At 43.0% G+C, this 21996-nt stretch overlaps 1 long non-coding RNA gene across 1 annotated transcript; it reads left to right on the top strand.

The window, feature by feature from the left end:
- Positions 1-7778: 7778 nt before the first annotated feature.
- LOC126599415 (uncharacterized) lies at positions 7779-9013 on the top strand. The gene is made up of 3 exons (XR_007615115.1): positions 7779-8014; positions 8191-8328; positions 8944-9013. It is a non-coding gene; the product is annotated as an uncharacterized LOC126599415 (long non-coding RNA).
- The last annotated feature ends 12983 nt before the right edge of the window (positions 9014-21996 follow it).

Raw genomic sequence — 21996 nt, 5'->3', positions numbered from 1 at the left:
CAAAACTGCATTTGTTTTGAGCAACTTTACATTATCCATGTGCCGCTGTGTATCGGCTCTGCTTGCTGCAGTTTCAAACGGGAATTGACCATTCTTTCTTCTCGACGTTGGGATGTATCGGAAAACGGGTATGTTTGGTCCATTTGAAGGCGTCCTATTCCCTCTGGTTGTTGCAGGTTTAGCAAGCTCATCGTCGTTTTTGCTTGAAGATGGCATAGCTTCTTCTTCTTGCTTCTTGGGCACGGCTTGCCACTCCTGTTTTTTAGGTGTTGCTTTGCCCATGGATTTAATCTCTTTTGGAAGAGTTTCGGGCACCATGTCTTCATCCATGTAGAACTTGGCGTCTGCGAAATGTGATTCGGCTTCGGTGAATGGCTTGGTGTCGCCATAGATCACCTTTACTCATTCTCGGTAAAATTTTAAGCATTGGTGAAGGGTGGACGGTACTACTCCATTCGCATGGATCTAAGGCCTTCCTAAGAGCAAACTGTAGGAAGTTCTTGCATCAATCACGTGGAATATTGTGCTTGACTTGAGTTCACCAATGGTCATCTCTACTCGGATCATGCCCATCGCTCTTTGTCCTCCTTGGTTAAAACCTTGGATTAGTAGACGGTTTAGGGATAGTTCATCCACCTTGATGCCAATTGTGGTCATTGTTGACTTTGGCATGATATTTATGGCTGATCCGCCATCCACAAGCATGCGACTGACTTTGTGCTCCCTTACGTAACCAGAGATGAAGAGAGGTCGGTTGTGAGGCTTGGATCCTAGCAGCAAGTCTTCGTCGGTGAAGTGGATTGCGTCCTCGGTGGCACAGCATGTGGCACATTCATGTGGTTGAAGCTTCAAGTTTTCGTTCTTGCTTTCTTGCACTTCATGGTCGTCGGAACTTGCCAAGACCGCTGCCAGTGCTTTTCGCATCTTTTTTGGCAACCGGAGCGCTCCCTCGATGCTAAAGTGTGTTGGCAGACCTTCTTCAGTTGTAGGAGTCTTTTCCCCCTCAGTGGTGACAGCTTTGCCTTTTAAGGGTTCTTCCATTTCTACTTCGACCATGTGACATGCAGTGATAGTGCACTGTTGGAAGAAGTCCTCCGGGAAGTATTCGTGCAAGGAGACAGGAATACGTGGCTCTTGCTCCATAGGTTCCCCAGCATATGTTGACTTAGCAGCTCTTATACTTCTTTTAGGCTTCCTATTGTTGCGGCGACGATGCTTTCTCGCTTGCTCCCCCTTTGGCTTTATAGCTTGTGGTCTTGGCTTCCTCGTCTTCTTATAGGTCACCAATGTCCACCCTTCTTCATCATCGATAGGTGCATCCTGGTCGTTTGCCCCCAATGATGGTTGTGCAGAAGGTGCCGTGTAGCTTGTGCATTGATAGGAATGGTCGGGTATTTCTTGAAGAAGCACGGGATCAAAGGACCCGAACACAATCGTAGTGGTATGCGTTGCGGCTGTGTCTTCTAGGTCGAGCTTAATCCGCCCTTACTGTGCCAACTTCATGATGAGTTCTTTTAGGATGAAACATTTGCCCACATGATGACCCACGATACGATGGTACTTGCAGTACTTGGGATCGTTGGTACGATTTATCTCTTCAGGGCGTTTGCATTCAGGCAACTCAATCACCTTCTTCTCCAGCAAGTCGTCCAGCATTGCATCCATGTCGGAGTCCGGAAAAGGGTATACCTTCTGCTCCAGTTCCCTCAAAGTGTTTTTGTACCTATCTTGGGTGTGGGAAGGCTCACTTCTTTTTATCTCCTTTGCTTTGTTATTGAATGAGATTTTGACGGGTGCGGACAAGGTCTTGATAGGGATGGTTTTGGTGGTAAAAGCTTCATTGGCGGGCTTTTTCCCATGATTGTCTGCTCTTGAAGTAAACACCTTATCCCTTTTGAAATCGGTGATTGGCTCCTTCTTTCCATGGTGGGCGATGCTCAGTTCCATGTCGTGGGCACGGGTGGCTAATTCTTCAAAAGTCCGTGGCTTGATACCTTGAAGGATGTATTGTAAACCCCATTGCATGCCCTGGATGCACATCTCGATTGAAGAAATCTCGGAGAGCCTGTCCTTACAGTCGAGGCTTAGATTACGCCATCGGTTGATGTAGTCCATGACTGGTTCTTCCCTCCATTGTTTCGTGCTCGTCAGCTCCAACATGCTCATAGTGCGGCGGGTACTGTAGAAGCAGTTGAGGAATTCCCTTTCCAATTGTTCCCAGCTGTTGATGGACTCGGGCTCCAGGTCTGTGTACCACTTAAAGGCGTTTCCTTTTAACGAGCGCACAAACTGCTTGGCGAGGTAATCTCCCTCCGTCCCTGCATTGTTGCAGGTTTCGACGAAATGTGCGACATGTTGCTTTGGGTTTCCCTTTCCGTCAAATTGCATAAACTTCGGCGGTTGATAGCCCTTCGGCATCCTTAAGGCGTCAATCTTCCTAGAGTAAGGCTTCGAGTACAACGTGGAGGCATGAGAGCTTCCTTCATATTGTGCCTTGATGGTGTTGGTGATCATCTCTTGCAACTGCTGGATAGAAAGAGATCCCATGAGTGCCGCTGCTTGGTCTGGCTCCGGCTTCACATCGATTTTCTTCACCGGGGGCTCGTCTTCTTCGTCGTCTTCCTTCTTCAGATGATCAATCTTCGGGTTGGGTTTCTCGCCATCATGTGCCTCTAGTCGGTTGACGAGTGCTGCAATTTGTAAGTCTTTTTCTTCCACAGTTCGGGTTAACCTTGCAATTGCTTCATTCATCTGAGCCAGCTGCTCTTCGATTGAAGTTGCTCCGGTAGCCATAACTTGCATGGATGTGCTGTCGCTTGAGTCAGCATCGGAAAACAAAGACTCGGAGTACTTCTACGGGCTTTCCTCCCTTGGTGCCCTTAGCGAGGCCAGGGTGATCACAGGTTCGTACCTCGGGTACTCTTGTTCCTTTGGCAGGGTTGATGTAGGGGTGGAAGAGGAGGCAACAAGAGCTCTTGCCTTGCTTCGAGTTATGATGCCTGAAATGGCGCCGCCTGCGGCAAGGATGCTCTTGTTCTTCGTGTTGGTTGTGGGAACAGCTTGAGCCTTCCTTGATGCCATTGATTTTGGAAGTGTGCTCGAATTTCTTGAACGGAGAAAGAGATGAGAGGTAGAGATGATCCCACCGGGCGTGCCAAATTTGTAAACACGAAATTTTCCTGAAACGAAGAGACAAGAACAACGTGCATAAAATAATATTTGTATTTTACAATCTCTCTCTATTTTGATCCTCTGATTCGATCTCCATAAGGTGTTGATTTATGGATGTTTCGTTGATCCAAGGGCCGTCGAGGCTTGATCTTGGATGAATAGTTGGAAGTTTCTTCAAGGGCCATAGGCTTGATCTTTGAAGGTGGATTTGAGCGAATCTTCAAGGAGCCGTTGAGGCTTGATCTTGAATAACGGTGATGAGCGGATCTTCAAGGGCTTTTGGGCTTGATCTTGAAGAACAGTGATGAACGGATCTTCAAGGGCTTTTGGGCTTGATCTTGAAGAATGGTGGCTTGTTGATCCAAAGGCCGTCGGGGCTTGATCTTGAATTGGTGGATGATTGTTGGTGTAAAGGGCCGTTGGGGTTTAATCTTGGAAGAACGATGAACGAAGAACGAAGAACACTTTCTTCGAGGGCCGTCGGGGCTTGATCTTGAATTGGTGGATGATTGTTGGTGTAAAGGGCTGTTGGGGCTTGATCTTGGAATAACGATGAACGAAGAACGAAGAACACTTTCTTCGAGGACCGTCGGGCTTGATCTTGAATTGGTGGATGATTGTTGTCCAAAGGGCCGTTGGGGCTTGATCTTGGAAGAACGATGAATGAAGAACGAAGAACGAAGAGAGCTTTCTTGATTCTTCGGGAACCTGGATGCTTGAGAGCTTCGGAGTTTCAGAGCTTCAGAACTTCAAGAATTTTGCCTAATGATTTTGGTTCCTTTAAATGAATGAATTAGCCTTCTATTTATAGAAATTTCCAAGGCCTTTTGAATATAATATTCCAGATGAAATAAGTCGTTTCTGCCAGGTGTTGACACGTGTCCTGTTTGATGACTTTTCCAACTTATTTTGATTTTTTGTTTAGACACACGCTACGTGTAAAATTTATGTAATACATGAGCGTTGAAACTTTGATTTATCGGTCAACATTTATTTACCGAAATTTCGATGTCTACAAAAATATTAAATAATAATTAACTAATGAAATTTAAAAAAAAAAAAATCCACCTTTTCCTCTCATCTTCCCCCAACCCTAATTCCTTCTTGAGAAATTAGCTAAAGGACTTCAAACTTTAGTTGCTGAAATGGAAAGAAAGACGCTCTATCTGGATATTCCTTAATGTCTCGGCTACTCATGGAATGTGAGAATCAAATGAATAAGCATTTGCCTCTCTATTTTTTATTGACAAAAATAGATTCATCATTTCATTCCAATTGATTCAAGTACTGGAGAAGAGAACTAATGTCCTGTCCTGATATTTAGATTGAAATACCATAAATGATATTTTTCGTAGAAATAGGAATACACAAGTGACTTGGGTGAAAGGATGGAAATGTTTAAAGTACCTTGTGTAAATATAGTAGGGTGAATTACCAATTTAATCCTTGAATTATTACTTGAGTGAAAGTTAGGTCTCTAAACTATTTTTTCATAAAATCAGCCATTGAATTTTAAAAATCTGCCACTGACATCCCTAATATTAGATTCAAAACTAGTATATTCAATTTTCCTTCAATTTAAGTCACGTTACTTGCATGTGATACACATTGGAGGGTAGATTGGTAATTTTTCATAAAGAAATAGCGTATGGAGTTAACTTTAGAGGGTAAATTAGATGTTAGATTCATAACATGTATGAATTGTTAAGGGTTTAGAGGCGAGAAAATGACAGTATTACACTCTAAAGTGTGTCAAGTGCCTTAAGTTGACAAAAAAAATTGGAAAAATTAGTTGTGAATATAATAGTAGAGATGAAATTAGCAATTATAATTGAATTTAAGGACTTTTTTTTAATTCAGGGACCTAATTTTCACTGAGGTGATAATTCAAGGATTAAATTGACACTTCAACCAATATAGTATAGAGAAGTGTAGATATTGTTGATACGATGTCTATAGTATCAAGATAGTGAAGATATTGTTGATATGATGTCCATATTGACAGTCATTTATAGATATAATATCGTAGATATTTTGAGTATATCGTCTATATGTTTAATATAACATTGCGGGCATAATATATATATATATATATATATATATATATATATATATATATATATATTAGTATAAATCTAATTTGGTATCGAATTCACCATCTATGAGTTCAATTAGATATTTTTATCGGTACATCCGATCAACAAAAAAAAGGTAGGAAATTGAAACAAAAGAACACGCTTGCTCACTCATAAATTAAAGATTTTTTTATGCTTTCACTGACTAATACTAACAGGATAATAGAGATTTTCGATAGAAAGACAATTAGCAAGAAGGTATCATTGATGCACCTTTAGTTTAGCAGACACTTTAGTGCTCTAGCGGCTTAGCACGAAGGTGCTTAGGAGACGCTACAGGGTCTTTCAATGCATTCTCGTCAAAGAGCCTTGCTTCCCATAAAGTAGTTCTTTACTTACCGTTCATGTGCCACAATTGTACCCCATTTACTCAATGCAAACGCGGAAAAGGTATTTTACTTGCTCTTATGCAGCTAAGCAAGAAAGTCAATGAAACTAAAACAAAGCATAGAGTACAAAGATGTATGTACATTAAGGGGAGGGCATATATATTTCTTAAACTATCTACATAAACCATATTTTGTACACCACATCAGTCACCACAAAAAATATTCCCTTAAAAATATTAGCCTTTAAAAATAGGAAAAATTGTCCAAATTAACAAAAGGAGAAATTAGGCTCCCATTCCTTTTTTTTTCAACTTCCTTGATTGAAACCTTATTCCTTTTCAATTTTTCATAAAGGTCCCTCGGTTTTAGTAAACGTCATTAATTATTTCAATAATAAAATATTTTACATGTCAAGATAATTAAATTTTATTTCCAAATATATTCATTTAGTGTTAGAAACATTACATTTAATATATATATATATGGCTTAATTTTGTATCATATATTTTTATTTTTACTTTGTACCCATTTTAATTTGCAACCTTTTTTTTTAATTGTACCAATTTTCTTTTCAATTTTAGTTTGTATACATATATTAATTTCTTTTTGTGTACATATTTTTCAAACTTTTATTTGTACTCATTTTTTTAACCTTTTATTTGCACAAATAATTTACTAATTATGTACCCATTTGTCTTTAAAAATGTATCACTTTGTTATATATAAAATGTACCATTTTTTTTTGTAAGTACCCTATTTTATGTAAAATGTATCCGTTTTCTAATTTAAGACCTATTTATTTTTTTTAATCTAAAATGTACCAATTGTTCTTGTGACAACCCGTCCCAAATTTTATTATTTTATAAATTTTAAAATGTGGATTTACGAGAATACCCTAGTGGCAAGGGTATTGATTTTCGTTGACCGCTAATTCATGATCCGTATGAACTATTACCTTACTGTATTCCAAATGTATGTTGGTAAGGATTGTTATTTATTATTTCTTTCATTTCATATTAGTATTATTAGTATTATTATTATAAAGCTGATTGTTAGAAAAATAGGAGGAGGGAAAAAGAAATAAGGGAAGAAAATGAAGGGGGAGGCTGCCTGATGGCAGCAGATAAAAGGGAGAGAAAGAAGATGGGCACTGCCCAATCGGAAAGGAGAGAGGGAGGTGAGGAAATCAATCAGGAAATCAATGAGTTATTAATCGCATGATTATTTGATATTATTGATGAAATGCTGTGTTGTGGTATATTATGAATTTTCTGGTAACTATACAGGTGTTATAGTGAGGGGTTGTAATGTTTTGCATGGTTTCTATTAAAATTATACTTACAGGGCCACTCACCCTTGTATTGTCTTCACCTTCCAGGTTTTATTAGCTGAGCTTTCTTATCATCGAAGATTCGTGGCGATTCTTAGTATTGGAGATTATTTCGAGAGTACGATTCTTAATTCACTATTCTGTACTTGCTTATGCTCTAACGCCACGTGTGAAGAGAGTTCATTCCGGCTCACCGGTGCACTTTGGTATTTAGGCACTCTTATGTTTAAATTTATTCACATTTTCTTTCACATCAGCACACTTTATGGCTTCGTCACCTTCCAGGTGTCGGCCAACATAGCTCGATTCAGAGTCCTAGTGGACATTCTGGGTCGGGGTGTGTCAGTTCTTTTATATAAAATGTATCCAATTTTTTTTAAACAAAATGTACCCATTTTAGTGGACATTCTGGGTCGGGGTGTGTCAGTTCTTTTATATAAAATGTGACAGCCCATCCTTGATTTTAAGAGTTTTAAAGTTTTAATAAAGGATTTTACAAAAATGCCCTTTGAGGTACGCGCATTATTCGAGGTTAATCGTTGTGTCGTGCCATCTAAGATTTATTTTCTTGACATATCCTCGTAGTACTCGTCGCTACGGACGTGTGGGCGCTGACGGTTCGTTATTTGGAGTTATAACGAAAAAGATTTTAAAGTTTGAAGTTTGGGCATTTTATAAATTTTATTATTAAAATTTGGATGGCCCAGATTTAATGAAGAATTAAATGGATGGCTTGGATGTAAGGAAAACAAAAATAAATAAATATAAGTGAAAGAAGGTTTTTGTGTGTGTGTGTGCGCGTGAGAGGAAGAACCAGAGGAAGGAGATTGGGCAGAAATGCCCAATCGGGACAAGAGAGAAGAAGGCATCAAGAGGGATTGAGAGAGGGAGAAGCCGACCAATCGGAACAGAGGAAAGGAGGAAAGGAGAGAGGGCGAGAAGCGGAGGAGAGAAGATCAGAAAACAGGTTTTCCCCCAACCCGTTTACCCGCGACACCCACACCCAAATTCCGGCGATTTTCACCGGATTTCTCACCAATTGGATCAAGGTACCACTTCCAATCAACACCTAGGCCTTCCCTCTTCATGTTTCACCCCAAAAATCATGAAATTTCGTGGTGATTTCGCGAAGAACACCCACACGGGTGCCGCGACCTTCTTGTCCAAATTCTTCAAATCTTGAAATGTTTTCTTTCAATTACTAACACCATTAGTATTCCCTTAGGACCTGGAACAAAGCCCAAGCTTTGATTTGGACGGTGGAGTTGATTTGAAGGTCGAATTGGAACTCACCCAATTCTAGGGTCCGCACGGAATTTGATGAATTTGAAGTGTTTCCAGGCCAAATTGGCCTTGGCCACAGGTATGAAAGTTGCTCTACTCATGGAGATCTTCAATTCTATATTTTTGAGAATTTTTGGAAATAGTTGGATTTTCCGGCGAGCCGGGGCTGCCGACCGCCACCCGCGGCGGCCCGTGCGGCGGCGCGTGGCTAATGGGCCGCCAATGTCATTCTTAGCATGTGTTTAAGGTTCTAGGTTCAGTTTTGATAATTGATGGACGTAAATTGAGTAATTGAACCTAAGTTCGTTTCGATTCGTGGTTAGGTGAAAATGTGAATTTACGATCCAACCGTCGGATCGTCACCCAACTTTGATACGTTGTAATACGTAATATTTGAGGATTATAGGAACTTACGGATTGGGAATCCGATTTACGGATCTTTCGGAATTGGAGTTGTAAGTTCATAAAATAGAATGTTAACCGTCACTTGGTTTTCGAAATTGACGGAGATCCGATCGTTGGATGGTAATGAAATTTTAGGATGATGTCCTAGAGGTATATTGTGGACCTTTGGAAGTTATGGATTTGAAATCTGAGTTGCAGATCTTCCGGATCGAACTACGTAGTGACGTGTTTTATATAAATTATATTCTATCGATATGATTTCTGAGGTTGGATTTGATTTTTATTCTAGGCGCCGATCGTCATGACGCCTTGATGTGTGGTGCTGGGGAGTTGTTGGGCGAACTCCAGGTGAGTGGGCAGTATTTTCTGTATTTACCTATATACTATTGATTTTTCCCAGAAATTGAAAATAAATGAAAGTATGTTTTAAAATGCCATGCATGCATATTATATGAAATATATGAATTAGTATTTGATGTATATATGTGAATTGGTGTTGTGGACGTACATGTGAGTATCAGGTGAGGTTTATGTTGTTCATGTGTGTTGATGCACAAAATCAGCGAAGACTTTGGTACAACAGAAAGTGTCAGGTTTTGTGACCTTCGCTTGGTTGCTTGGTTGCTTCAGTCACTAGTGAGGATAAGTACGTAAATGAATAGAGACAGAGAAGCAAACACAGGATGTACGTGGTTCACCCAGATTGGCTACGTCCACGGAGTAGAGGAGTTCTTATTAGTAGTGAAGGGCTTACACAAGTACAAAGGATCAAGCTCTCAATTTAGTGAGTTCTTGTGAATGATTTAACACAAAATGGCATTAGGCAATATTGTGGGGGGATGACCCCTATTTATAGAAAAACTTGTAGCTTTGTCACATTGACATGTGTCATGTTATGATTGGTTCTTGATGTTGACACGTGCTGCGCTCTGATTGGCTTCTAATCTTGACACGTGTCGAGTAGTGATTGGCCTCCTGGTCGGAGGGGAACTCTTCTGGGTCCTTGACAGTATAGCGTTGGCCGGTGCTCGGTAGTTTCGGGATTGGTCAAGTATGGTACAAACAGTGCTCCCCTAAGTTCCCGAGTGAGGGAAACTCCTCGGTTGGGGACTTGCAAGATCCAATCCCTTGAGTAATCACGAAACTTCTAAGTACCGAAGTGTGGTCTGATCTTCATCTGCCCTTCTCTGGAAGTACCTTTCCTCCATCCGGGAATGGTGTATTTAGCTGATGTTGACGCACAAGGTAATGTATCAATTTCACTTGAAGCTTAGTTGTAGTTTCGGGCTTAGTCAAGTGTGATACAAACCCTATAGTAGGAGTCCCCCAAGTCGCCGAGCTAGGAGATCTGCCGAAAGAGGTGACAGATAAGGTAAGCAGTCAAACTTCCAAGTAAGCAACCCAGGATCAGAGGTTTGACTTCGGCTTCCGGTTGATTGTTCTTCTTCTCCTTGTCTCTCATTCAACTGTCAGGATAAGGAGAAGCAAATGGATAAGAGATGATATGAGATACTTTTGCTTTGGAAGAAGTAACTTTCCACAGGCTTATTCTTGAACTGTGCTGGAGGGTTTTCTGGTGCCCTTCAGAGTATAAGGCCGACTCAAAAATTTGAGGGTCAAAACAAGTCCATCAAATCTAGAGCATGTTCGACCTTGATGATATGGGATACTTTTGCTGTTGACGGAATAATGAATGTGGTATGGAAAGGTGTCGTGCTGTAGTGATCTGTTTCAGCTCACCGTTGAACCTTCTGCTTCAATCTTTTGCATGGCAGAAGTGGTGTGCAACCTTTGCATTTAAATGGTCCTTCAGAACATTCCTTCATAGTGACTCATCCACGCTTGGCAGCTTCAGTGTAAAGAGCCAATATCTGATCAACTGTCATGAGGTATTTGCCGGTGGAATTCGTGACCTTGACAGCAGTTGAGGATGAGTACTCGAGAGCAATGCTAAGTAAGCAACCAGGCAAAGGCTCCAGGCAGTCAGTTCCAAATTGGAGGTTTGATTTCAGGTTCCGACTGACTGCTCTCTTTCTCCTTGTCCTGCAGGTGTGGACAAGGACAAAGACAAAGACAGGGAGAAAGCATGATATGGGATACTCTTGCTTTCGACCCTGATGATATGAGATACTCTTGTTCTTGGTGTGGCTTATTTGCTGAGGCATTATCGGGGGGAAATAAAGCTGAGTATTTCGAGAGGTTATGTTGAGGGTGCCTTTTCGAATGCGAGAAAGGGTTGAGCATTTTTGCAGGTTTGCCTGTCCGTTGAGGAGGGAGGTCAATGTATATAGGGATTTCCCAATAACAAGTAGTAATGCTATTCCTTTACCCTTCTTGGTCACAGCAATGTAGTGGGAGCTGCCAGCTTCACGTGTTTTAATTTTGTCAGAGCACTTTGAAAAAGTGGTATGTGGTATCTGGAAAGCTGATATTACGTGTGGAGATTACAGACAAGCTTTATCTAAGGAAATCTGGCTCTCGAAGTTCTGAGAGTTGTGCCTCTTCGGTTTTCGAACAAGCAATCCCGTCGAGGATCTGACTCTCGAGATTCGGAAAGCGGTGCTACTCCGGTTTTTTAGAAAGTAATTATGTTGGGAGTCTTTTCTCGAATGTGAGTAAAGGTTGGACGTTCTTGCCAACCTGTCTTGCCGCAAAACACGGAGGTCGACACACATAGGGACTTTCCAGTTGTCAAGCAGTGGTGCTGTTCCTTTACCCTTATGGGTAATAGTAGGGTAGCTGGAACTTCGAAATTCTCGTGCCTAAACTTTGTCAGAGATCTTTGACAAAGTTATATGTGGTACCCGAGGAGTTGATGGTGCATATGGAGAGCGGTGATTGAACAGTAAGATTCACGTGCTTTCTACTTCACCAGAAATCTTCGACAGAGTGCCCGTAATTTCCGCAAAGCTGATTGTGCATGTGACAGGTGCTGACGAGGCTGAAAAAGCAGGTGCTTCTTCGATTTCTGAGATCGGCCCTCGTGGTCTCTGAGCAGCCCAGCTTTTGAGAAAGCAAACGCCTCTTCGATTTCTGAGATCGGCCCTCGTGGTCTCTGAGCAGCCCAGCTTTTGAGAAAGCAAATGCCTCTTCGATTTCTGAAGCTCCGTCGAGTGCAGATTTTTATAGAGGCTGACATTAAGTTCCACAGCACACTTGAATCTCTACCAGTAGAAGCTCATTTCTTGCACTTCTAAGATCTTGATTTGTCTGACCTCTTCCCTCTTCAACACATTTGAAAATGTCTGGACCCTCCGACTGTCGTTTTGACTTGAACCTTGGAGAAGAGACAGCCACGCCTTCTCCAGACAACATATGGCGCCCATCCTTCATATCCCCTACCGGTCCTCTTACCGTTGGGGATTCTGTGATGAAGAATGATATGACCGCTGCAGTGGTGGCCAGGAACCTTCTCACTCCCAAAGATAACAGACTACTTTCCAAACGGTCTGATGAGTTGGCTGTTAAGGACTCTTTGGCTCTTAGTGTTCAGTGTGCAGGTTCTGTGTCTAATATGGCCCAACGCCTATTTGCTAGAACCCGCCAAGTTGAATCATTGGCTGCTGAAGTGATGAGTCTCAAACAGGAGATTAGAGGGCTCAAGCATGAGAATAAGCAGTTGCACCGGCTCGCCCATGACTATGCTACAAACATGAAGATGAAGCTTGACCAGATGAAGGAATCTGATGGTAAGGTTTTACTTGATCATCAGCGGTTTGTGGGTTTGTTCCAAAGGCATTTATTGCCTTCGTCCTCTGGGGCTGTACCTGGTAATGAAGCTTCAAATGATGAACCTCCAATGCCTCCTCCTTCTGGGGTTTTGTCAAGTACTAAGGCTCCGGATAACCACCCTCCGGTGCTTTCTCTTTCTGGGGCTCTACCGACTGCTGAGACTTCCCCTAAGCAACCTTTGTGAAGGCTCCCTTTTGTTTGTTTATTTTGACTCATGTATATGTACATATTTGTGGCTTATCGAAAATATTAATAAATAAGCTTTGCTTCATTTCAACATATTGTGTTAAATACACCAAAGCCTTCTTCATAAAGTTCTTTGAATTTTTGCTTTTGTTGAAACCTGTATTGTTGAAGCTTTGTGAGTGAAGCATGTAGTTTGAGGTAGTGTTCCCTTAATTTCCCGAGTGAGGAAAACTTCTCGGTTGGAGACTTGAAAAATCCAAGTCACTGAGTAGTCACGAACTTTTGAGTACCAAGGCGTAGTAGCATATGGTGGGAGTCCCCCAAGTCTCTAGTCGAGGGAGTTGACGAATGAGGTGTCTTGCTAATAGTCCATGTCGTAAGTACCAAAACTTCATTCTTTTGTTTTCTAAGTGGTAGCCCCGGACTTTTTCTTCATAGATTTTGTTGATGAAGGTTGCTAGGCCCGAATAAGTGGAATTGCAGAAGGTGTAACCGTTGGTGCATTAACATCATAATGGAAGCATCACAATGATGGAAGCATCACAATGATGAAAGCATCATAATGATGAAAACACCATAATGATGAAACATCATAATGATGTTTCTTTGGTGGAATTGTTTTTCATTTCCCCTAACAACCGGAATTGTTTTTCAACATAACACCATCATCTGTAGGTCGAATCACAAAGTTGTCTTCATGAAAGTTGTTCGTTAATTCCTTAACTACAACATATCCAAATTGGAGAGCCATCGGAGCAGTACAACTCCAGAAATCCAGGTATGATGAGTGACTGTTTATCATTTGTCTGTCAACCCGTCAGATTTGTTGTGAGCTTTGAAACTCTATTTTCTCTTGCTCAGATCAGCATGCTTTCTTCATTGAAGTTGTTCCTCAGCTTGTGAACTACAACATATCCAAATTTGAGATCCCTCGGAGCTGTATAACTCAAGAAACTCAGGTATGATGAATGACTGGTTATTATTTTTCTGTCAACCCGTCAGATTTGTTGTGAGCTTCGAAACTCCATTTTCTCTTGTTCAGATCGGTATGCTTTCTTCATTGAAGTTGTTCCTCAGCTTGTGAACTACAACATATCCAAATTTGAGATCCCTCGGAGCTGTATAACTCAAGAAATTCAGGTATGATGAATGACTGGTTATTATTTGTCTGTCAACCCGTCAGATTTGTTGTGAGCTTCGAAACTCCATTTTCTCTTGTTCAGATCGGTATGCTTTCTTCATTGAAGTTGTTCCTCATCGACTCTTTCATAACATATCAAAAATTCAGGATGAACTAACGGTTAAATATTTCCAGATCTTCGAAACATCACAACAGCTTCGAAATCTGCAAGAAGCCGACTATCATGTTTGGAGCTTCAACACTTTAATTTCCGTCGCTCAAACAGAAATGGTTCCTTCTTGAAAGTTGTTCATATGCTCAAGAACTATAGGGTGTCCAAAATTCAGCTCCATTGGAGAAGATCAGAGGTTGCAGAAATTTGATAGATGAAAGGAGGCGGAAGAGGGAGAGAGAGAAAAAGTCTCTTGGGTTGGATTTCTATTTTGGGGCAGATTCCAATTTTTGTAGCACCTTCATTATTGATGAATTGCTTGTACTTTTGTCCATTATGAAATTTGGGACTTTGGCTTGTTGTTGGATCTATTATAATATGTTTGGGAACATATATAAGTGAATAAATAAGAAGGAAAATTTTGGGCCCTTGTGGGTGTAAAACAAAAAATGTTTATGTTTACCCAAGTGTTTTTGTACAAGTTCAAGGGCATCTTGGGTTTTGTGAACAAAATTTGTTTATTTGGAGCAAGGTTTTGTGTTGAAGCTTTGTAGGTGAAGCTTTGGTGTTGAAGCTTTGTGGGTGAAGCTTTGGAGGTGAAGCTTTTCGGGTGAAGCTTGTTGGGTGAAGCTTTTTAGGTGAAGCTTTGTGGGTGAAGCTTTTTAGGTGAAGCTTTTCGGGTGAAGCTTTTTGGGTGAAGCTTTTTAGGTGAAGCTTTTCGGGTGAAGCTTTTTGGGTGAAGCTTTTTTAGGTGAAGCTTTGATGGTGAAGCTTTTTGGGTGAAGCTTTTTAGGTGAAGCTTTTTGGGTGAAGCTTTTTAGGTGAAGCTTTGATGGTGAAGCTTTTTGGGTGAAGCTTTTTAGGTGAAGCTTTGTGGGTGAAGCTTTGGAGGTGAAGCTTTTCGGGTGAAGCTTTTTGGATGAAGTTGTTTTTTTTTTTTTTTTTTTTTTTTTTTTTTTTTTTTGGGCGCTTGACACGGTCTTCATTTGCTTGTTTTGTAGTGACTGTGGAAGACAGATTGCTTTCTGATTGAGAAGGGTTCCGGCATCGCTTGCTATGAATGTAAAAGAGTGAGGGCTGAGTTGGCTAAATTACCTCTTTATTGAATTCATTGCCAAATGGCCTTCATTACATAGGATGCCGAACGGCTATAGCTCAACACTTGTACATCGTGAGTCTATTTGTAGTAGTACTTCAAGTGATCAGCGTTCCATGGATGGCCAAGGGTCTTGCCATCGGAGCTTCTAAGTGTGTAAGAGCCAGGGCGACTGATGCCAATGACTTCATACGGTCCATCCCAGTTTGGACTAAGTGTGCCTTCACTCGGGACTCTGTCGCAGAGTAATCTTTTCTTTAAGACCCAGTCTCCTATTTTGAAAGAACGAGGCTTGACCCTAGAGTCATAATAGTTGGAGATGCGCTGCTTGTAGGCGACATTCCTCAAGTGAGCTTGGTTTCTGTGTTCCTCGACTAAATCCAAGTTGAGGGTGAGTTGTTTGTCATTTTCACTTTGAATGTAGTTCTGGACTCGAAATGTTGCTTGCTCGAGCTCAACAGGGACAACCGCCTCTGTGCCAAAGGCAAGTGAGAATGGAGTTTCTCCTGTTGAAGTCCGATATGAAGTGCGATATGACCAAAGAACTTGGGGTACAAATTCTGGCCAACAGCCTTTAGCTTTGTCCAAGCTGGTTTTCAAAGTGCGCTTGATTATTTTGTTGATGGCCTCAACTTGTCCATTAGACTGGGGATGAGCTGGAGAGGCAAAGCATAAGTTGATGTTGAACTTAGAGCAGAACAACCTGAACTTCTTGTTGTCAAACTGTCGCCCATTGTCAGTGACTATCGCATTGGGAATGCCGAATCTACAAAGGATGTTCTTCCACACGAAGTCTTCTATCTTTGCCTCAGTAATGGTTGCCAAGGGTTCTACTTCGGCCCACTTTGTGAAGTAGTCCACTGCAACGACTGCGTAACAGACTTTGCCCTTCCCTGCCGGCATTGGGCCGATCAAATCAAGTCCCCACTGGGCGAAGGGCCAAGGGCTGATCATAGGAGTAAGAGGCTCTGGAGGGGAATGAGGAATAGCCGCATATCGTTGACATTTGTCACATGAGCGGGATACTTTGATGGCATCCTGGTGGAGTGTTGGCCAGTAATATCCTTGGCGAAAAGTCTTGTGTGCTAGGGACCGAGATCCAGCATGATCTCCACAGACTCCCTCATGTATTTCCCGAAGGACGATTTCGCCTCGGCAGGCGTAAGACACCTTAAGTATGGCAGGCTAAAACCTCGCTTATAGAGTTGATCATTGATGATCAGGTAGCGGGTAGACTTGTATCGAATTTGCTTAGCCTGGACTTTATCATTTGGGAGGGTGCCATGAGCAAGGAAATTATAGATCGGGGTGATCCAACTATCCCCCCGTTGTAAGTTGCATACTTCTGCGGCCATGGTGCTTGGTGTTGCCAACAGTTCGACATGAATTTTTCTTCCAATCTTGTCTTCCACAGCTGAGGCGAGGCGAGCCAGGGCGTCTGCATGACTGTTTGCCGCTCGAGGAACTTGGGTGATCTGGTAGTGGAAGTGCTTGAGCAAAAGTTGTGTTTGCGCAAGATATGCTGCCATGGAGCTGTCCTTAGCATCAAAGTTGTTGGTAACCTGGTTGACCACTAATTGGGAGTCACTGAAAATATCAATTTGTTTAACCCCGAGATGTTTGGCCAAACGTAATCCTGCTAGAAGGGCTTCATACTCGGCCTCATTGTTTGATGCCTTGAATTTGAAACGAAGAGCATACTCCATTGCTACTTTGTCGGGCGTAGTCAAGACTAGTCCCGCTCCACAGCCCTGTTGGTTGGATGAGCCATCAACATACAGACTCCATGCTGAGGTCGTTGATTCTACTTTCTGAGCTTCCGATGGTAATGAAGCTACTGCTTCAGGTGTAGAAGCAATGTCAACAGGATATGTGAAGTCGGCGATGAAATCTGCTACTGCTTGGCCCTTCTCAGCTGGCTTTGGTTGGTAGGAGATGTCAAACTCACCCAACGCTATTGCCCATTTGATCATTCGCCCTGAAGTGTCAGGACTTTGGAGTATCTGTCGAAGAGGATAATTGGTAAGCACGATGATGGAGTGCGCTTGGAAGTAAGGGCGGAGTTTTCGAGCAGACATGACCAATGCCAGAGCCAATTTCTCAATGTTAGAGTACCGTGTCTCCGCATCTTGTAAGGCTTTGCTAGCGTAGTAGACAGGTCGCTCAATATTCCCATCCTTTCGAATGAGAACGGAACTTACGGCTGAAGCTGATACCGATAGGTAGATAATGAGAATGTCTCCTACCTCGGGCTTGGAGAGTAGAGGGGCTTTACTCATGTACTCCTTGAGGTTTTTGAATGCCTCGGCACATTCATCAGTCCATGTAATGTACTTCCTACTTCCCTTAAGTGCTTTAAAAAAGGGAGCACATTTGTCTGTGGCCTTAGAAATGAACCTGGTTAAGGCTGCCACCTTGCCAGTAAGGCTCTGGATGTCCTTTGAAGTTACCGGTTCCTTCATGTCGAGGATTGCTTTGATCTTCTCGGGATTAGCTTCAATGCCTCGTTGGCTAATCATGAAACCTAAGAATTTGCCAGAGCCTACGCCGAAGGCACATTTGTTGGGGTTTAACCTCATTCGATACCTCTTCAAAATAGTGAAAGTTTCATATAGGTTGGTGATGTGTTGGTCAGCATGTTTGCTCTTGACTAACATATCATCAACGTAAACTTCCATGCTCTTCCCAATCTGCTCGGCGAACATTGAGTTGACTAGTCTCTGATAAGTCGCTCCTGCATTCTTTAGGCCGAAAGGCATGACTTTGTAGCAGTATAGTCCTCTGTCGGTAGTGAAGGCTGTGTGTTCTTGATCCGAAGGGTTCATGAGGATTTGGTTGTATCCTGAGTAAGCATCCATGAAGCTCAGGAGTTCACACCCGGCCGTAGAGTCTATAAGTCTGTCAATAAGAGGAAGAGGGAAGCTATCTTTCGGACACCCTTTGTTTAGGTCGGTGTAGTCAACACACATTATCCACAAGACCTTTTGAAGCAAAAGACTTTCTTTGGTCGGATTTTTCTTAACAAGGACCACATTTGCTACCCATGTCGGGTAATTGACTTCGCGGACAAAGCCTATGCCTTTGAGTTTTTCAACTTCTGCTTTCATTGCCTCGTATCGTTCAGCGTCATAAGATCTTCGCTTCTGTCTCACCGGCTTGATCTTGGGGTCAATACTCAAACGATGACAGATGACATCGGGAGAGATGCCTGGCATGTCCTCGTATGACCAGGCGAAGACTTCAGTGTTCTCTTTCAAAAAAGATATCAATGCTAACCGAAGGGGTGGTGACAATGTGGTGCCAATCTTCACCATGCGATCTGGATAATCTCTTGAGATAGGTACCTTCTCCAACTCTTCAGCAGGTTGGGCTTGCTGGGTGAAAGAGTCATCTCGATGATCATCGGGTTGATTGTTGCTATCAGGAAGATCCAAGTTCGCTTCATCTAGGCTGGTCTTTGTGACTTGGTCATGTACAGACAGGGTTTCCTTGGGTCCGGGCAAGTGTTGTTGCTTAACTGAAGTGTTGTAACATGATCGTGCACTAAGCTGATCTCCTCTGATGTAGCCGTTGCCATGGGGGGTTGGAAATTTCATCAACAGCATATGCGTGGATACCATAGCCTTGAGATCATTGATGCCTGTGCGCCCAAAGATGACATTGTATGCCGTTGGGCAGTCAACCACTAGGAAGTTAGTGGTAATGGTAGCCGTGTAAGGGCCTGTACCAATAGTAAAGGGTAAATGTATGCTCCCTAAGGGTTGCACGATATCACCGGAGAAGCTTATCAGAGGAGAAATCGAGCGATCGAGCAAGTGTTCAGCTACACTGAGTGCCCTGAAAGCTTCGGCAAACATGATATTGACCGAAGCCCCTGTGTCTACGAGGATTCGTCGAACATCAAAGTTGGCTATGTGAGCCTCCACGATCAATGGGTCGTTATGAGGGTAGATGATGCCTCTTTCTTCCTCAGGGTAGAAACATATCGGATCCCAGTTAGGCTTTTGATACTTCCCTCCCCTAATGTCTTCCACGTGAAACACTTGGTGACCAGGCCTCAGAATTCGTTCACTGTTTTTCATGGCCCTATTGGAAGATTCAGATATGGGTGTGCCGCCGCTTATGGAATATATGACATTCACCTGGCGTTGGTTACGGTTATCCCTTTGAGGGTGAAGGAGGAATTGATCAATTTTTCCTTCTCGTGCCAAAGCTTCAATACGATCACGGAGGATGATACATTTCTCGCTATCATGGCCGTTATGCTCATGGTAGCAACAAAACATGCCCGCGCTATTCGGGGGCGTGTAATCTGGGTGCCTCGGCTTTGGCTTTGGTATCAGGTGAGCTATGCTGGGGTAAATGGCCGCGCATGTGGTATTCAAGGGCGTGTATGTCTCATACCTTGGGGTAGGGGGTATCTTGACGCGGGTTTGACCCACTGCATTGACTGCCTGGGGGCGAGCGTTATTGTGGCGATACCCTTGGTTATCGGGATAGTGTCCCTTACTCTTTTTACTGAAAGGAGAGTGGTGAGGATGGAAATCCTTCCTCTTGCCTTGAAATTGATATGTCTGTTGATTCGGTGAAGCATTATGCAAGGCATGGGGAGGTGCCACTGCTGTTTGGAAAGTCGAGGTCTTCTCATTTAGGTGAGTCTGGCTTCCACCTCCCACTTGTTGATAAAGGATGGTTGTAGGGGGTTTCTCCTGATATGTCTTTGCCTCGGCGGAGGCATGGTTATAAGCCTGCGCCATCACCTCAGAGTAAGTCTTCCAAGTATTGGCATTGATCATGTATTTAAAGAAACAATCACGTAGGCCTGCTGTGAAGGCTTTGAGGGCAGTCTTGTCGTCTGCCTCGGCACACCGGGAGTATTCATGGCTGAAGCGACCAGCATACATACGTAATGACTCGTCTGGCTTCTGGCGGATAGTGTACAGGTCATCTGCAGAGTGCAAGCGATCGGTTTGGAAAATGTGTTGGGAAACAAATAGTTTCCTCAATTCCTCAAATGAGTCTACCGTCTCAGGTGTAAGACGACAATACCAATTTAGAGCTCCGCCAGAGAGGGTGGAGGGGAAGAGAAGACATCGCTCTTCGTCGGTGTGCATCCGGTATGCCATGGTGGACTCAAAGAGGTTAAGGTGCTCAATCGGGTCCTCTTTTCCAGTATAAAGTTGCAAGCCAAGCTTTTGCTTTGTCTTTGCTTGAAGGGGGTGTTGAGGATCCTCCTTGTAAGAGGGCCAGGCCTGGGTTGGTTCCAGTCAGGTATTTCAGCCTGACGTTCAGCCTTCAACTTGTTTACTTCCTCAATAAGTTGTAGGACAAGGGGGTCTTGAGCGGAGTTATGTGCCACTGGAGCTTTCTTTCGTAAATCTCCATCTCCTCTTGGAATTAGGAAGGTTTGATCAAGGGCATGTGATTTTTCCCTGGATTCGCTGTACTGGCTTCCAGGGTATGTCTGTCGGAACACCTCTGAGTCCCCTGTACCTTCATGTCTCTCTAGGACTTGTTGCCCCTTCCCCAAATTGGTGGCCGGCTTGGGCCGTGGCAGGGGACCGAGTCTCTCAGAAATCCTTGGGTCATTAATCTTTGAGCTTATATGGATGGAATTCTCTCGACGTTGCTTCAGGAAATCCCGACAATCGCGAAAGACGGCTTTCGATCCTTCTGCCCCTTCAGCAAAGAGGTGTCTCCCTCCACTTCTCATGGTTCGGGTCGAAGCAACTGGGTTAAGAGAAGCCTCATGTTGATTATCAAGTCGAGGGGTAATCTGTTCCCTATCAGGGATATCTATGTCGAATGCATGTGACCCTCCATGTTGGAGGGCACCCAGTTGATGGTTGACTTCCACGGGGGCAACAAGCTCGCGTGTCTGAGCTTGCCTAGCTTCGTGGAGTGTCTCGAAGAGCTTCTCATATTGCTCCTGGAGGACCTCATTCCTCATTGCTATCTTGTTGTTCTGAGCTTCCAACTCATCGACTTTAGCTTGAAGAAGAACTCGTTTTCCTTCCTTCTTTCGTTGTTTCGCACTATGTGCAAGGGGGGTGTCATTCTGTGTGCTGTGGCTTCCTTCGCTTCCCATGTTGGAGAGGGATGCCTGATCAAAAGAAAGTGTACGAATGATAGAAACCAGCTTGACACAGCTGAAGAGAGTAGGAATAAGTGTCGCTTCCCACAGACGGCGCCAAATGTTGATGCACAAAATCAGCGAAGACTTTGGTACAACAGAAAGTGTCAGGTTTTGTGACCTTCGCTTGGTTGCTTGGTTGCTTCAGTCACTAGTGAGGATAAGTACGTAAATGAATAGAGACAGAGAAGCAAACACAGGATGTACGTGGTTCACCCAGATTGGCTACGTCCACGGAGTAGAGGAGTTCTTATTAGTAGTGAAGGGCTTACACAAGTACAAAGGATCAAGCTCTCAATTTAGTGAGTTCTTGTGAATGATTTAACACAAAATGGCATTAGGCAATATTGTGGGGGGATGACCCCTATTTATAGAAAAACTTGTAGCTTTGTCACATTGACATGTGTCATGTTATGATTGGTTCTTGATGTTGACACGTGCTGCGCTCTGATTGGCTTCTAATCTTGACACGTGTCGAGTAGTGATTGGCCTCCTGGTCGGAGGGGAACTCTTCTGGGTCCTTGACAGTATAGCGTTGGCCGGTGCTCGGTAGTTTCGGGATTGGTCAAGTATGGTACAAACAATGTGAATCATTGATGATGTGAATTGTGTTGAGAGCTCATAACCTGCACCCCCGGTGTTAGTGCTTATGTTATTCACCTTGCATCACACGCTCACCTTTGATTCAAGTAGATGCTAGTCGTACAGACCACTAAAGATGGTTCCGACATGCCAGTCGTACAGACCATTAGAGGGGTTCCGACTGGTAGGTGACCTTAGATTATGTGCACAGATGATTGATGAGAGAAGCACTAGAGCGTATTATTTCACCATCTTAGTCGTACAGACTACTATAAGTAGTTCCGACTTATGTGCAGTGTAGTGCTGTACAGGTCAAAGTTG

The sequence above is a fragment of the Malus sylvestris genome, chromosome 14 (genome assembly GCF_916048215.2).
Source record: "Malus sylvestris chromosome 14, drMalSylv7.2, whole genome shotgun sequence".
Lineage (NCBI taxonomy): Eukaryota > Viridiplantae > Streptophyta > Magnoliopsida > Rosales > Rosaceae > Malus > Malus sylvestris.
Note: the sequence above shows the minus strand (reverse complement) of the source record. Positions and strands in the feature narration are given on the sequence as shown.